The following is an 18,087-nucleotide window of genomic DNA, read 5'->3' as shown; positions in this document are numbered from 1 at the left end:
GATCGTGTGGTTTGGCTTCAGGGAGAAGTAAAAGACCGGTAGCGCCGTTGGTAATTTGAAAAGCTAAAGCTGCAAACCGGTACCAATCATTCATCTTATATGTGCTTCCTATCTATTCATGCTGGTGGCTCAGTTGATTGCTAAACTGACACTGATAAGTGGTAGTATGACTCTTGAAGATGATTTAAATATGCAAAATTGTTTTACTTGATGGGAACGGCTATCACAAACATACTCTATTTTTTTAGTTCTGTAATTTATGTAAAAGTGCAGAGTATACGAACAGAACATAGGGTAGAGAACTACTTCGGCCTACCGAATCGATCTTTATCTTCATCCGATAGGCCGAAGTGAATTCATTGGCGTTTCAATGCGTTTGGCCGAGTTTAGAATCCGTAGGTCGAGTTTGGCGTCAAGAAGCAGTGTTAGACTTTTAACAATATCTTAACAATTTGTTTCTCTTTATCAAATCTTACGGTACGTACGGAAAAGTAAATAAATTTGGTAAAGCCATAAGTAATAATAACATTCCGTTTGGTGCTAAACTATGCTACATAAAAAGACTAAGTGCGAGTTTAGCTTAATAGGCCGGAAATGGGGTAGTTAACCCTATTTACAAGTTCAACACAGATAAAAATATATGAATTTCATGCTCCTTTTTGTGATTTCGAGCTAATCTTGACATAAAACCAGAATTGTGTTCAATCTTTCATGCAAGTTGTATACAATACACTAATTTTGGCAACACATATCCACTGTTTCTAACTTCCTTATACTCAGCACTTTAAAATCTCAAACGCTATTCAATATTTTTCAAAGAATTTCCGGATAATTGTGATGCTTTAGAAAATTCAGATGTTGAAAAAATCGGATCCTTTCTGCATTGTCGATTTATGCGATAACTATTTCGCGTACATTTACATGATCAATCTGTAACTTTACGCTATATCTAGCGTTATGTAAATGTACGCTATACAACGCGATTTATTAGTCACTCCTATGGGTGACCATTTTCAAACCGTTTGAAAAATTAGTAGTCGCACACAATGTTACACTAAATTATGTGCAATTTTGCACAATAATTCGTTCAGTAAGGTATTAGTACAAGACACTGACGAAGTCTGCACATCGTAGGCAAAACAAGCATATTTATCTGTCAGGGATAAGTACTTAAGATAATGGAATTATGGACTAATCCTTCTCGTTCTTATGCAAGAAATCATGTACATTTACGAAAAATATTACAAAATTCGAATATGCGCAAAATTGCTTTGCAAACATACAACATGAGAAATATTCTGCCTTTATTCAAATCCAATTTCTGCTCATAAATGTGCTATGAAATCATATAAGATTTATGCGCCCATCAAGTATATATGGTTCGATTTTATTTAGGCCACCTGATGCTCATATGTGCTATTGAATGAGAACAAATCAGGCATAACATTTGATAACGGCACAAAAGCATTTGTAAACAAGCTTTCTAAGGCCCTTTACACGCTAACCTTTGGTATGCCCACGCAAACCAATACCACTTTCGAAAAGGTGATAGTTGCACCTATCCGATGATGTTGTAGGTTTGCATGGGTGTACTTTGGTTCCACTGTAAAGGGCCTTAGAAAGTTTGTTTACAAATGCTTTTGTGCCGTTATCAAATGTTATGCCTGAAATATTATTCTGTGATTGCAAATCGTTTACAAACAATACATACAGTACATATAATCAACACCTATTTGATGTTACTGCTACCTAAAGCTGAACAAATTTTAAACAGCACTACGCAGTAGTGCCTACAAATTTTCCACCTCGTTCGATTTTATTCCTCGTCGATCCTTCTTTGGACCCTACCCCAGGTAATCCTGCTTGGATGTCGATTTGGAAAATTCCTCTTTGATCCTTCGGATTATTATAGCAATCTGCTTGGAAGTCGATTTGAAATAACTTTTCTCTGCTGCCATGGCGTCTAAATGCAAAAGAAAAGGGCAATCTCTTGATCCCCCTTCTGATAAAATTTATTTCAGCAATCAATTTGATAAGCTCACAGCTGATGAGAATGATCCATCATACAGGCAAAATGCCAGTAAACATTTCCGGCTTAATGCCTAGAAGAAAAAGGTCCCTCCTATTGTTATAACCACTTCCGATTTCCGTGATCTTAGCACGGAACTTTTGAACTTCGTTAAATTCAAGTTTCTACTTCAAATTGGCCGTCGGGGTGAATGCGGTGTATTGGTTGAAACCTTGAACGGATTCAAACGTCTTTTCAGGTACCTTATTGAGAGGCTACACACATTTTCACTTACGACACCAAACTGAACGTCTGTTCAAGGTTGTCTTGATCAAAGATGAATTGAAAAAATACTACCAAGTAATCAAATCTTGTCCTGGCGATGCTCCATGTCCGAGTGAAGTGGGAATTCTTCAGGAAGACGAAAGTAAATTTCCAAAACCTCACGCAGTGCCGTAAGTGCCAAAGATAAGGTCACAGAACAAAACATTGCTACATACCATGTATTTAAATGTTTAAATTGTGGTGAAAACCACAAATCCAATTTTTGGGAATCTAAGACTCGCAAAGCGATCCTACAATCTCGTTCCAAGCGACAAGTGGGAAACGTTCTTAGGGAGATCAGGTTCAAATTTCTCAGCTGTTAACAACGGTCAGCGAGGAACAAATTCTACATACGTACCCATAAGTACAAACAACTCACAAGCTAACAATGTTCATCTATTTAATCTAATCGAATATAAAGGCAGCCAGTACGAGAAATCATCCTGGAAAATGATTAGGTTAGATAACGCCTAATCATTTTTCTTGTCAACATTGATGTTTGCAGCATATCTGAGATATGACACAAACATCAAAACGGCCAGGCCTACTGCGTTGCATTTGCCGCTAAGATGGTTCTGTGAAATGATTCGAGTTTAATTAAATATCTGCCAAATGCCTCCAATGTTCCCCAAATTAGTAATTTACAGATAAAAATGGGATGATCTCACCAAAACTGGCCTGCTTGACTGTGATCATCAACTTTTCCGGATCAAAATTCTAGCCAACATAATTCTAACGGAAATTTCGATGATGATATTGCTTTTGAATGATTTTTTTTTTTTTGTAAATCATTAATCGACATGATTACTGATATGCTGAAAACTATCTCCCTGTCCGATGCTATTCAAGCTGGAGTAAAATTTGCTAATAAAATAGTCATGACTTTGTACTGGATTTTAAATCATTCAATATTTTGAATTGGAATGCTCGATCTCTTAAAGATAAGGAAGATGAGCTATTTAACTTATTGGGAGTTCTTAACGTGCATATCGCCGTTATAACTGAAACGTTCCTTAAACCTGACCATGAGCTTAAAAGGGACGCAAATTATTTCATTTATCGAACTGGAGCCTTTGATGGAGTTGCCATAATTTTTGATCGAGGTAACAAATATCACATTCTTTCTTCATTTGAAAACAACGTTGTTGAAACTTTGGGAGTTTCCGTCGGAACAAAATTTGGACGACTTACGTTTATAGCTGCCTATTTGCCATTCCAATGCGCAAAAGAATTTTCCCAAGGGTGACCTTCAGAAACTTACCCGTCAACACCCAACATGCTTTTCTTCAGCAAGAAATCCCTCAATGATTGAATTGGTCTTAACTGAGTCATGTCAACTTTGAAGCCAATTACCCGTGCTGACTTCAGTTCTAATCACCTTCCAGTAAATTTTGAAATATCCCAAGAAATAATTTCTAAGCCCAACAGCTCTACTTTCAATTACCATAGAGCTGATTGGGAGCAATATCGAACATTTATGGAATATAGCTTCGATCTAAACATTCCTTTGCAACATAAAGATGATGTTAATTATGCTCTTGAATCTCTGACTACTTCTATAGTTGAAGCAAGAGCTGCCTCAGTACCAAAATGCGAGGTTAAATTCGATTCAATTATAATAGACGACGATCTTCAGCTCTTGATCCGTCTGAAAAAATGTCCGTAGGAGGCAATATCAAAGAACACGCGATTCTGCCATAAAATTTACAGGGCTGTTACAAGATTTTCTAAATTTGATCCGCGAAATCCGCGATTTCTCAAAAGAAATCCGCGACTTCAAATACTAATCCGCGACAAAAAAAAAAAAAAAATGCTTGAAAATAGCATTTTATACTACTACATGGCATTTCAAGCTTATTACTTATAGCATATTAGATTTTTACCTGCTCTCAACTTAATGTTCTTAGAAGTACTTTCACATTTTAATTGAGAGCTTTCTATGCCAAATTTTTGTATTTTTGTTGTCTATGTTTGCTATGTTCATGCTGGAAAAAAGGAAAATGTCTCACATTGGACAGACCTCAGGGAGTTTCCGTGTAAATTCGGTATGACTTATGGATTTGAGATCATTTCTCAATTATGTGTAGGGTGTTTGGTTTGAACCGGTAAAAAATTGAGAGCCAAATGAACAACAAAATTAATGACAGCCAAATTATCCGGGACGGAAAGGTTACAAGGAATTCCCCAATTTTTGTGACAGCACATCAGTCCCTTCGCGATTTTAGCGACATCATTTAATGTTTCCGCGATTTTCGCGACTGAAAGTTCAGATCCGCGACAAATCCGCGAAAATCGCGAAATCCCCGCCTGTTGTAACAGCACTGAATTTATCTGGCGGGATTTGCAAAAACAAATTAAAAAGCAATTCTCTGCCCTGAGGAACAAAACTTTTGAAAATAATGTTTCGAAATTAGATGCGAGTTCAAAATTCTTTTATAAGCTCAGAAATTTACTTAACAATTCGAGAGTTCCCACAATTCCAGTTTGGATCTTGCTAGTTCTATTGAGAATCAGGTTGCTCGGGATTATCTGAATATTTTCTCTCGGGAAAATATTTTTGATGATTCCTGGGAGACTGATTTGGACGAAGTAAGGTCTATAACTAAAAAGTTTCAAAATATGAAAGCTCCAGGTAATGATGGAATGTTCTATATCCTCATCAAAAACTATCAGAGGGTACATTGTCTTTCTTGGTAAAATTATTTAACAAATGTACCTATTTGGCATACTTTTCTGAAAAATGGCAAAACGCAAAAAATGTTCCAATAAGTTTGCTTTCATCAATAACTACACTTTTTGAACAGTTTTTTATGAATTGTTGCAGATGAGCAGTTTGGATTTCGACATGAGAGTTACCAATTTAATTCGCTCAAACAAATCGAGCTGAAAATTGTATTACGTCCTAAGTAACATTGACAGATTCTCTTCGTCGACTTTCTCTTTGTATCCCAACGGCCATGTAAAGACATGCCCATGTATTTTCAGCACACAGATCGATAAAAAAAGCTTTTATCTAGCATCTAATACTACAAACACGACAATAAACGGTTATGTTCTCAAGTTATTAACGAAAGAGAAAGTCGACGAAGAGAATCTGTTAATGTTACTTAGGACCTAATGCAATGTTCAGATTGAAATCTGAAAGCTCCTCAACTGGAGTTGCTCTTCTAGACATATGCCAAATTGAAAAAAGTTTAATTTTCTACTCTTTATTATAAGGTTTAAAATGATTTAACTGGCAGAACTTTATAGGTAAATTATCAGAATTCCAAATCTGAACGACTATCCGTTAGAACAGGAGTTGCTCAGGGTAACATTCTTGGGCCTATATTGTATGCAATGTAATATTCAAAAATTAGCATTTATACTTCATTTGTGAAGAAGTATCTGATGTTAACATTTCTACAAAGAGATGAACCAGCCTCTGGCTGAAAGTTTCGCTAATAAAGATAACCTAACCCAACCTTCTACAAAAAATGTACCTGCTATTTTGTCGCTTAATATTTAGTTAAACATATGCCTAAGTATAGTCATTTAATATAACTTTTTGATTTAAAATCCCAAGACCCAAAATTAAGTAAAATTAGTGATTTAGCCGAATACAGCACCAGAACAAATGTTGATTATGATCGAGTTTTGAGGAGCAGCTAAAAGTAGCATATTTTATCACTTTCACAATATTGTAAATTTAGAGCGATAAAATGCATCGCTTGTTAGGAAAAACGTTTTAAAAGTACTATTTAAAACTACTTAACAAAACACTGAATAAATTATGTGATTACAATATAAACAATGAAAAGGAAAAGAAAGGAGAATTGAACGGTGTAGTGATCAACTTTACCTCGTTTTACGGTACCTAAAATTTTGGAAAAAACGCCGCCAAATTAAAAAAAAAATGTAAATTACATGATAAAACATAATCTAAACATTTTCAAACAACTTAAGCTTGTACATATTTGGTAGGTTTTATTATGATCGATCCATTAACATCATACAAATTTCGGGAGCCTTTAATACGATCTGCGAATTTGATTGAAGTTCCAAAAATGTCAAAGATTATCCAGAAAAATTCCGAAAGATTTCACGTACATTCACTTCAATAAAGACCAACGAGCTTGAGTGCAGTTCCACTAACTTCAAGAAAACTGCAAGATTTTTTCAGTTAACTTCATGGCAGTTCTGAAAACGTCGCGTCAGGGCAGTTACGCGATTTCAGGAAAATAGCGGGAACCTTCAAGAAATTCCGATAATTTAAGGATAGGATTAAGAAAAAAATCGAGAACTTCACAGAAGATAGAAGATGTTCACAGAAGTCCATATAACTTCAAGGAAGTTTAAGGATCTTTTGGGCAGTTCCATTACTTTCAGGGCATTTCCAGGAACATGAGCAAGAGAACTGCGAGAACTCCAGGGAAGTTCCGTGAAAGATAAGAGATCTTCAGGACGGTCCCATTATCTTCACAAAAATTGTAGGAACTTTATAAGGAGGACTGGATGATTTTTTTTTTAATTTATAGGAGTTCCAAGTATCTCAAAGAAGCTAGGTCTTGAGATCTTTAGCTATTTTCAGAAATTCTAAGAGCGGGTCCAATAATTTCTGGTATGTTTCAGGAACATCAGGAAGTCCAGTCTTGAAGGTCTGTAAGGGTAAGCTCCGATAGATTCAAGACAGTTCCATTTATTTCTGTTAAATTTCAAAAGAAGTTCCGGAAATTTCCGGAATATCCAGAGAACTCAGAAATATTACGGATACTTCACAGAAGTCCAGAGAACTTCAGGGATGTGTAAAGGTTTTCAGGTGTTCAAATTTAGTGTAGCCACCGCATGACAACTCTTCACCAGATGCCCCCAAGACATCCTCCAAAAACATTTTCTCCTCAGCCAAAATGAAAAAAAAAACCCACAGACAAACCAACAAAGCCTTCCATCACTTCCACTTGATCATCTGAAAACGCCAGTCAACCTCCCGATTTAACACCAATTAAACAATAAAATTGTCTGCACCAATTATAACCAAGCCGCTTCAACTGTTATTAAACTTTTCATTGCGTTCGTTTGTTCCCCTAAAAAAAACTCGCTCCGTTAGTTTTACCTTACATACAATCACAATAGATACGGTTGGTGGCCGGTGAACATTACGCAACGTCTTTTATCAACTTATATTTGGTCGTCGTCGCCATACACCGCCACGGACCATTGCTTTCCGCGTCCAGCCGAAAAACGCAGACCAAAAAATAATAAATCGATGTAACTTTTTCATCAATCAATGCACTCCGGAGAGAAGGAAAAGGAGGGAACGAAGATGACAGATGTGAATAACTCGCACAACTATGCTTATCAATAGCTGTCGGGCACTGCGTGGAGCAACGCGGATGCTAATGAACTACTATAAACTTGACCTTGTCACCTGTCGGTTCACGATGACGGTGCCAAGCTACGACGAAGCGAAGAATGGAAAATTATCAGTAAAAGTAAACACGATAGGCGTGAATTCTCCAAGAAATAGTGATTTGTATGTAAATCTGGTGTGACTGTGAAGGGGAGGGCAAAGTCTGACGTTGATCGAACAAGACAAGGGGATTGAAGAAAAATACTTCGCCGACACAGGTGATAATGAATAAACGCTTAAATACACAATGAATGAAAAACAAAAGCGCAAAGAAAAGGTTGCAAACTGGACCCAACGAAAGAGAAAGTGAACTCCATTAAACAGCCACAGACAGATTGCGCTATCACCGACCGCCACCGTCATAAATATGAATGTTATGGGGATTCCGTTCGTTTTTTTGCTTCATTAAGTAAAACAATAGACATTCCCGAAATTGATGAGTTCATTAGGCTCGCCATGGTCTCCTCCGTGTACGGTGGGGTTTATTGGCGGGAAACAAATTATCTCCCTATCTACGCTAATTCCGAGAGGCTTTGTTGTTGATGGCAGCCAAGACATCACCGCGCTCGCTTATCTCTTACAGGTGGATCTTTGGATCAGATTTTGTTGCATAAAATAGGGAGACTTTTTAGTGAACATTGAAAGTGATGAAGCGAACGAATTCGGTATCTTAGGTTTTCATCGGCGATGTGCGTACTACATATTATAGTGCGGTGGTGTGACGGAATTGAGCGGAATTCATTTTGGACAAGGAGAAAACGAAGTGTTATATAGCTCAAGATGGATGAAACTGTGGAAATTTATAAGCAAACTATATTTCAGCTGAAGACAAAATAAGAATGAGAGTATGAGTGTGTACGCAAGTGAATGATACGCCAGGGCTTGAGATGTGGATGGGTGAGAAGTAACTGAGTTAGAAGTGACAAGTGAGTTAGCATATCGGAGCTTACAAATAGAACCCTGAAGAAGAATTTTGAAAATTCCAAATTTTGAGAAGAACTCGAAGAAAAAATCAACGAAGCTCTGGAAAGAATCCTAAATTAATTCTTTCTGATTTAATTAATTAATTCTGACGAACTCTTACAAGCATTACAAAGGAGTTGTGGGGAGAACTTCAAGGAGAATTTCTAGAGGATTCTGAAGAAAATTGTATGCGGATTGTGAGGAGAATAGCAGGTGAATTTTAATGAGAATTTAAAAAGAAAGGGTTTCTTATAATAATAAAAGGAAAAATTCACAAGTGAACATTAAGCCCATCTGAGAAAAATGCCGAAGGAATCGTGTTTTGAGGTAAATAAAGAAGAATGCTGAAGAATTTAAATTAAATTCTTAAGAAACCTTCACGAAATTCAGCACAGAAGGTATTCTGAGGTTTTCAAAGTATTTCTGAGGAGAGTTTTGCGAAATTTCAAATAATTTCTTAGGTTTAAGATAATTAAGAGCTGAATAGACCATTTATGAGCTGAAGAAACATATGTTTGCTTGATTAAGTTCAAGCTGTTATTCAAGTTTTAATTTTTGTTGAAATATGTTAAGGTTAATTGATTTTTCCCGGTTCTTCCGTCAAATTCCCGGTTTTTAGAATTCCCGGTTTTTCCAGGTTCGATGGCCACCCTGTATTTAAAAACTGTCCTCAGAATACAATAGCCTAAAGTTTTTCTCGGAATCGTCATCAGAACTCTCTTGAATACCCCTCACCATCCCTCTCCAACGGGGGAGTTTGGTAAAGAGAGATGCTCAAACCGATTTGTACCTTCCTAAAGTTGTCCTTGCTCGCTTTCTACTCTCTATATGCAATTTTCACACTGCCGTACTCTAACGGAACTATCAACTCTATACTTTCATCTCCTCATCTTTAGTCTGTTATTTGAAATTAGCATCTTCAACTATTGAATTCTACGACCGCGAGTAATCGGTTCAGTTCTTTAACTCTAGATTTAAGACATCAATTATGTACAACGCAAATGATAACTTGGCTCTGTAAAGTTTATTCGATTGAGCCTGTAAAAATAAATTAATTAATTAAAAAAAACTATTGAATTCTATGTTATTCTCAAAATAGTTGCAAAGGAGTTGTGAGGTGAATTTCAAGAAAACATCCTAGGTGATTGTAAGGCAATCTTGAGGAGAACATAAGGATAATTTTAATGAGAACTCCTAGAGAATTCTTATGATAATTCAAAAAAAATTATAAACATAATTTAAGGGAACAGAGTGTAATTTAATGACTAGAAAAATAGCAAAATCGTATTCAGAGGTTTATATAAAAACAATGTTTAGGAAAAGATAACTCCAATGTATGTATTACTGAGTAGAATTCCAAGGGATTTATTAAGAGATTTCCTAAGGATTTCTAAGAATTTCTTAGGAGAGTTTTGACCAGAGAAAATTTCGAGAGATAGTTTCAAAGGAATTTTAAGGACGTTTCCGTGAAAATTCTTAAGAGAGTTTCAAGTTTTCCAATTGGTTTGACATATTGCTCCTCTCGGGGTTCGATATCTGCAGATAGTGGCCCGACCCTGCCCATCCCGGTCTTTCACACTTCGAGGACTATAATCTTTCCGTGCACTGAGAATGGAGTGACAATCTTGAAAACCCGTTCCAGATTCCTACTCTTCCTAACCTACGTATTCTGTTCTCCAATCCGTTGCAGCAATTATGAAGAGATCGACATCCAAATCCACATAAGAAATCCTGTATTTTCGTAAAATTGCTTCACGTTCAACGCTAGTTGAACTACTTCATCGAAATTGTTGGCGCTATCAAAATAATCATTCACATAAAATATTTATTTTATCGCATGAGATGCTTGCTGGACGTCAGCAGGATCGGCTCTTTTAGAAAGACGGAGTTAAATGATATTATTTCTACCGATGTAGTGGTATTCAAGAAAACCTTGACTTTATCGACCTTGTGTGATCAATAACATGAATCAACTGATAAAGAAATCATGATCATCAATCAACTGATAAAGGAACTAACACGAAACAGCGTTGTACTTTGAATGAACATGCTGCTAGATTGCCAATGGGGGCAGTAGATTCTCTGTTGATAAGGAAATTGATTCACATTTAGGAAATAATGGATCACGTAAGACGGTGAAATATTAAATATAATATTACCTAGGCAGATATATTGCTGCTACGAATATTTGAACGACTAAATATTGGACATAGTGCTCGAACCGTCATTGAATAGTGTTCCATGGTCGAAGTGTTTATATTTGACAACAACATAAATATTCCGTAATAAGCAATGCGGACTTCTAGGAGAAGACGAATTTGCAGACTTCTAGGTGAAGAGAACTTTAAAAACATGTAATCGTATATCGAGTTGAACTTCCATCACAGATTCACAGAGACCTTCGAAGGTTGATCGAAGTGATTTGCGGATGCGTCTAGATGATTTAGAAGATCCAGCCCATTAGCATTTTTTTTAAACTTCTGCCACTTTTAAGACGCAGGAGTGAGTTCGGTATAACACCCATAAATAACTAAAGGACTTGGTCATTTTAGAAATAAATATTGAAATATATCCAAGTTAAGAGCTTTTATAACTAAATCAAATTAAAAAAAAATATCGCTTGAACACTGTGGAACGATTCCAAACGCGAGCATCAATCTCATTCCATAGAACAAAACACCACTCATTAGAACAATTCGCACTCAATGTAAGTGACGATAATTGCAGCTAGCGGCTAAACGTTGCATGTCGATCAACAAACCACATAATTTACCTGCTGCAGTGCGTCTGGTATCTCAAATATAGATGTCGAGAGTGTGCACCCGCAACCACAAGAACAAATCGCCACGATTGATTATCGTGCAAGCAACATAATAACCGTCGTAGGTAGGTACCGCAATACACACAACTTTACGCCCTATCGTGCCCAACAGCGAAAAGCATGCTGCTGCAGAGTTCAAAAGATCACTCAATTCAATTATCACGCCCCGAAACCGTACGTCGTTGCTTGCATTGGCACCACAGCCCCGCATTCTCGCTCAATTGAAAGCAAGGAGAAAAAAGCCAAACGGAAACGAATCGGAATATTTATTGTTAATACTATCACGAAAATAATTACAAACGACCGCGAGCATCCAGTGATCGAGTGATCGTGCGCCCATGCGAGCACAGGTAACCCAAACATACATCTATGTGGATATTTATTGCTTTTCTCCTGTAGCCTAACGAACGAAGAGACCTTTTACTTCCTCGCCCATCTACAGGGATCCCGCCACGGAATTCGATCGAAGCTTTGTGCTACCCAACATGAATTATGACCTATTGTAATTCCATTCCCAGTCAGTATCGAGCGAAACACGATCGTAACGCTATGCTACACTACACTGCAAGATGTCGTGCAACATTGATTCGGCCACTTGACGAACAGATGGCGACGCCGTGCAGTTCTGCTGCCGCTACAAGCTGACCATTTACCTACTACGAAACGACGTGTTTACAACCACCACAAGAAAGACCGTTTCGCGTTTCATTCATTCGCAAAGCTGCCAAACTCGGCGAAGAAGGTGGCGATCGCGATATAGTCGAGTGAATAAGTGTACCACACTTGCAATGCAGTCCGAGCGTTCGTCATCGTTCAAGATCATCACCGCCACCGCCGCCGCCGCCACCATTCGTCGTCGCTAGTCAGTCAGGTATATAAGCACACATGTGCGCAAAAAAGAAGATCGCCACAGGTCGCCTGTTATTGTTTTGTGCTTGTAGATGCACACAGTGGACGCTGCATATAGCAGCGCGTATTCACAACAATGGCAATGGTGTTAATTGGTGGGTGGACATGACGACGTGGATTACATGCGAAAATTGCTTTTCGGGGAGGACGACGACTAGTGCAAACGAGGGGAATTAGAAAAAAATCGTAATCATAGCACAGCTGTGTCTAAGCTGAGAGTGCGCATGGCACGGAAAAGACAAAAAAAAATAGTGGCAGGTCTCCTCTGGTCGCTTTGTTTTCGATGGAGTTGCGATTTTGCACTTTCGGGGGACGTTGTTGTTTCTAAATTTGTTGTACGTCAGCTTCTTGTTTGCTTCTTCTGAAGCAGGTGTTGAAGGAATAGGTGAAAACGGGTTTATTCATAGTAGATTTACCTGTGTGGGTTTTATTTGCAAGCTTGATAAGTTACGACAATAATCGTATTTCGTCATTCAGTGTGAAGTAGATGATTGATGAAATGTTTGTCGATATGAATGATCAAATCCTAAAACCAATTTGATCATAATTATTGGCGACTTAATCGTTATAGATCTAACAATACACAACAAATGTCTTACGTAAGCATAAGTTTCTTTCATCTTCTGAAGATTATTCTTACGATGGTAGCTTTTACAATTGTCTGTAGTGGACAAGCCACTTTTTACAGAGTTATTTTTGTGTGTGTTCAAAACCATAATAAAATGATTTTCTGGGTTTAATGAATTGACCCGAACAGAGTGAAACAACCTTGGTACACAGACACCTGTAGCATAAATTAACTTGTATTGCACATTCTATTATATTGTTAAACTCTTAACAGGAAACGTTTGGTACGGGAGGTTCACGCTTTGCATTTTTGTCCTTGATTGGTTCGCCTCTTTTGAAAAATGCAAATTTTAGGTACATTCTTCATCTTCCGGCTAGAAAGCTGAAAAGGCAAGTTTCTTAGAAAAATAGTAGGGTAAATTATGGCTTCGGCACCCATTGACTGTTTTCGGCAACCGAAATTGAAACGTTAATTTCACTGTATTTTCCCATCAAAACTCTTCGCTGAATGTATTAAGCCGATTCCTTACCTTTTCAGCTTCAATCTGATTACATTTTTACGACTGCGCAATCCTGTTCTGCCATATTTTTCTTTAAATGAAATATACACACTACAAAATACGGCTGATTTCGAGTTGCCGATAATAGAACAGCTGGTTAACACGCAGTTCAAATGGAAAGGGTGCCGAAGAAAAAGAGACTGCCGACAATAGTCACACTCACCTGAGAAGTTTGGAGCATTGTAAAAACATGTTCAACCCGTTTTGATCAATTCTGTCGATTGGAATTGGTAGAACAGCAAGCAGCAGATAAATGTCAACAAACAAAGCTGCCATGTATGTGTGTTACGCTGAGAAATCGCTAATAGAAGTTCGGACGCTGCTTAGATTGACGAGAATACGTAAATTCCCCTATTTATTTTTAAAATTTACTTCATGTGCCACGCGAATTGTCGTGTGGAAAACATAACCATAATTGAAATTCAATAAAGTAAGAACTAAGATAAATCGTAAGACAAGGATGGTATCAAATCAGTGTGCGCATTTTGCCCCGCATTATTTTAGAAATAGGTTTCTATAATGCCCTAAAAATTGTATCAATCCAAACAAGAATATAGCAAATATTTTACCAATACTCTGATGCAACATTTGGATGTTACCAAATATACTATATTAATACTATAGTTCACTCGTTGATTATCCATACATCACGCAGAGGACAGGAACTTCCTGTTCTACACATCACCTAACGTCAGAATACGCAACCAACATGCGTTTGGTTACAGTCGAAAGGTGAGTGAGTTGTAATTAAGTTAAGTTTTTTTTTATTAGAGGGGGCTTTCAACCTGGGGCTGGTTCGCCTCCGGTGAGTTGTAATTGTTAGACATAAAAATATAATTTATTTACATAAATAACAATCAGGAAAATAAGTTGTGCTCATTAAATAAGCCTACAGATACCTATAAGAACACAAAAATAATTGATTAAACAAGTTTTGATTTTTATCTCTATTGTACCTTTGAAGCATCCCTCGTAATGGTTATAGAATCCATTAGTTTTGCCTTTTCTGTCGCAAAGACGCGCTTGTTGTCCGAAAATCGTGTCTCCGAATCTATGCTTTATTTAATCAAATATTGCTCTTCTAGGGATTTATTTCCGTTGTTTCCGAATAAATTCCAAGAAGAATAAGTTCCACCGCAGCCGGCGCCGGTGGTGTAGTGGTAAGCGTGACTGCTTTTCTCACCCCAATGGGTCTGGGTTCAATCCCAGCCGAGCTCGGTGGGATTTTTCTGAGGCATAAAAATCTATGGTCACGCCTTCCTTCGGAAGGGAAGTAAAGCCGTTGGTCCCGGCCCATGTGTGTTGAATGGGTGCGATATCCTACGCAGGTGTGGAAGCTGCCTTCCTGCACATTCGATTGTCGTCAATGGATGGCAACCGATGTCCGTCGGTGATTGGCACTATATTGCGGAACAGAGACCGACGTTAAATAAAGGAAAGTAGAAGAAGTTCCACCGCAGCTGTCAAATAAACTAGGATTGTTTGACTTGAACTTTGACAGCTGCGGTAGAAACAAGGGGCAAAATAACTTAGGTATACAGCCATTCCATAGCAAAACGATGTTCTTAGAATTTCGTTAAAATTGATAGTTTTGTTCCTTTTTGCAAAATACTAACCATATTTTTTATTTTGTCATTAGGGTGAAACTTTGTTAAGGTGGTCCAAAAATCAATTTTTTTTTTCAAAATAGCTTTTTAACCACTGAGCCGATTTAAAAGATCAACATATCAAATGAAAGGTAATTAAAAACAATGTTTTAGAAAAAATATAAAAATCGGAAGAAAAAACTAGATTTTGTACTGAAAAACATTGATTATATTTGTTTTTTTTTTTATGATGGCGCAATATGTTTTTATACATTTCTTGTTTTTAAATGTTTTTTTGTTTTTAAATTTAGGCTTTTTTACGGATATTTTTGTTTTTAAGTCTATGTCAAGAAAATTAAAATATCAAAACAATATATTAATGTATTCAGCAAAGGTGTCCTGTCCCCAAGGTTTTACTCTATGCACAGTAAAATCTGGACAAAATTATGACATACATTGAAAAACCCTGAAAATTACAAACCCAATAGAATTTAATGAAGATAATGGGGAAAATGACAAAAATCCTATCTACTTGATTTTTTTCAATTATTCAGGGCCGTCTAAGCTACTCTTGGGGCCCCGGGTCTATTTTATTATTGCGGGCTCCCCTATGATTTGAAATAAATTATCAAATTCTAGTACACATGAAATAAAAATAAGTACTTGCGATCAGGCTTGCTTCCACTCACTTGCTATAAAAACACGATTTTCTGAATTTTGAAATCATTAGATGTTATAATGATATTTTGTACTTGTGAGATATAAGAAGAGGTTGAAATGCAAGTTTTTGACACATGAAACCGGTCAAATTTGCTTTCAGATAGTCAAAATCAGCAATTTTACGACTCGCGAGCGCTCACTCTGAGTGAACGCTCACGAATCATAAAATCGCTTATTGTAACACTATGGTAGCGAAATTGACAGGTTTTATGAGTCAACCACTTGCCTTTTATCCTCTTCTTGTATCTAACAAGTACAACATATCATTATAACATCGAATGATTTCAAAATTCAGAAAATCATTTTTTTATAGCAAGTGAGTGGAAGCAACCCTGCTTGCGATAATCCTTTTCCGTTTACATTTTCTTCTAACCTGCTTTTATTTAAACACACATTCAAACTGAATAAACTGAATCTGTTTAATACTTGTGAATTTTTTAATAGAAGATTTGATATATATTTTCATCAATATTTGGTATTCGATATTCATGATCAGTAAACAATTGAGTTCAATTGGTCCAATTAAGCATCCCTCAATTTATGTTTCACTCATTTTAATCTATCTTGAGCAGTTGGTGATCATCATTGATATAAATATCCTAACTATTATTTCCACATTAGGGAAAACCAATTTCCCATATAGCAGTTTTGGTTTTATCACTACCTTGTTGCCCATGATTCGGACTTATAGAATGCTGTAAAACCTTGATAAAACTTGAAATACTACTTAGGTTCAGTCCACACGTCAATAATTAGTTTGTACAACTCATCTTCGTCTGATTTCCAGTTCTGGCTTACTAAAAACAAACTAGATTACCTTCTAGTCATATTGCATTGTAAAAAAACACACGCACACTTAGTTAAAATATTCACCAAACATTAACATTACAGAAAACAATTCAAAGCAGATCACAATCTTCACCAACGTGAGTAGCTCGAGATCCAAGAACTGCAAGAAACGGATTACCAATATATTATTGCAAAATGCTCCCTTAGGCTTCCTTGCACCTGGTTGCTCCAACTTATCCCAATCCCAAAGTATCGCAAGCTTAGACTCTCAACTCAAAACGCCTTTTATGCGGTATTTTTTTTATGTAGACCCGTTTTTTGTAAATCATAGGTCTTTGATGTCTTGGGCAGCATTTCTAAATATTATGAAATACAAAACAATACCCAAGAAACCTTCTGCCTAGGACGCTCTATTTAAAAGATTTAATCGAATGAATTCTAGGCGGTGGGAAAAGGAACTAAACAGAAACCATAAAAAGTTGGTACTTTGTAAACCGAGCATCTTTGTCCAAGAGCTGTAGAAAAAATGCCTACCGTTCTAGAGATTTTGGCAACACTACCGGCCTAGCTGCCCTAAGCGTACTTTGGTTCGCGTGTAAAAGGCCTTAGAAAGTTTGTTTAAAAATGCTTCTATGCCGTTATCAAATGTTATGCCTGATTTTATCTAAATTATAAATTTATATTCATTATTTCATATTTAATGTTCTGATATATTTATGTCTCCATTACATATATTTTCATGTTTGTGCAACGTCAGTTATATGTATAACTACCCTACCCGCTGTAACGAGCAATACAAATAAACAATACAACAGTGTCTCGTATGTCTCCGCCATGGCAGGACGGCAAAACAATCGGTGTTCTTTATTATTAATCAATCCGTATCACAAAAACACAACGTAGGGATCCCGCCCGTGCGCGGGACTGGATGATGGAGTGGTATGACAACCGGAGTCTAGGAGGGAATAAACACTATCATTTTCTTTATCCTACTGATTCGATTGTGGTGGTGTGAATTCTACTTCAACAGTTTTAGTGAGCTGACGCGCCCTTCTTTACAAACCATCCTGTAGGAAGCTTAATAAGTATTGCGAATTGTGTTATTCGATTTGTTGGATCGTATCGTTGGAAGGAGATTCTTAAATTCCCGTGGATTTCGCGTAAGTGTCTGTACTTACGGGTCCACCCCTCCGTTTTTGGCCCTTCATGCAGCTATATTGTGAATTCAGATCGGTAGCTCAAATTGATCTTGCTATTAAGTGGAGCTGCATACAAGACAAGATCTTTGAAGGGATGGTGATTAGACTGATGCAAAATTTGACTTTTTCGCTCCACAGTGCTTAAATGGTTTCAAATCGGGTCCTGATTAGCCTCTCAAAGAAACAAATCATTTGGTTAGAAACAGACTTCGCACAAGCCATTTGAAGTTTACATGTAAATTACTATGGAAA

General features: G+C 37.0%; 1 protein-coding gene across 3 annotated transcripts in view; it reads right to left on the bottom strand.

Annotated features, from left to right (window-relative positions):
• The window catches only part of Lis-1 (LisH and WD40 domain-containing Lis-1), a 214,378-nt gene that overhangs the window by 57,457 nt on the left and 138,834 nt on the right, over nucleotides 1-18,087 (bottom strand). The window lies entirely within an intron of this gene.

The sequence above is a fragment of the Ochlerotatus camptorhynchus genome, unplaced genomic scaffold (genome assembly GCF_037179485.1).
Source record: "Ochlerotatus camptorhynchus isolate MF236.1 unplaced genomic scaffold, CSIRO-AGI_Acam_v1.1 ptg000192l, whole genome shotgun sequence".
NCBI classification, from domain to species: domain Eukaryota; kingdom Metazoa; phylum Arthropoda; class Insecta; order Diptera; family Culicidae; genus Ochlerotatus; species Ochlerotatus camptorhynchus.
This window is presented reverse-complemented; position numbering and strand designations above follow the sequence as displayed.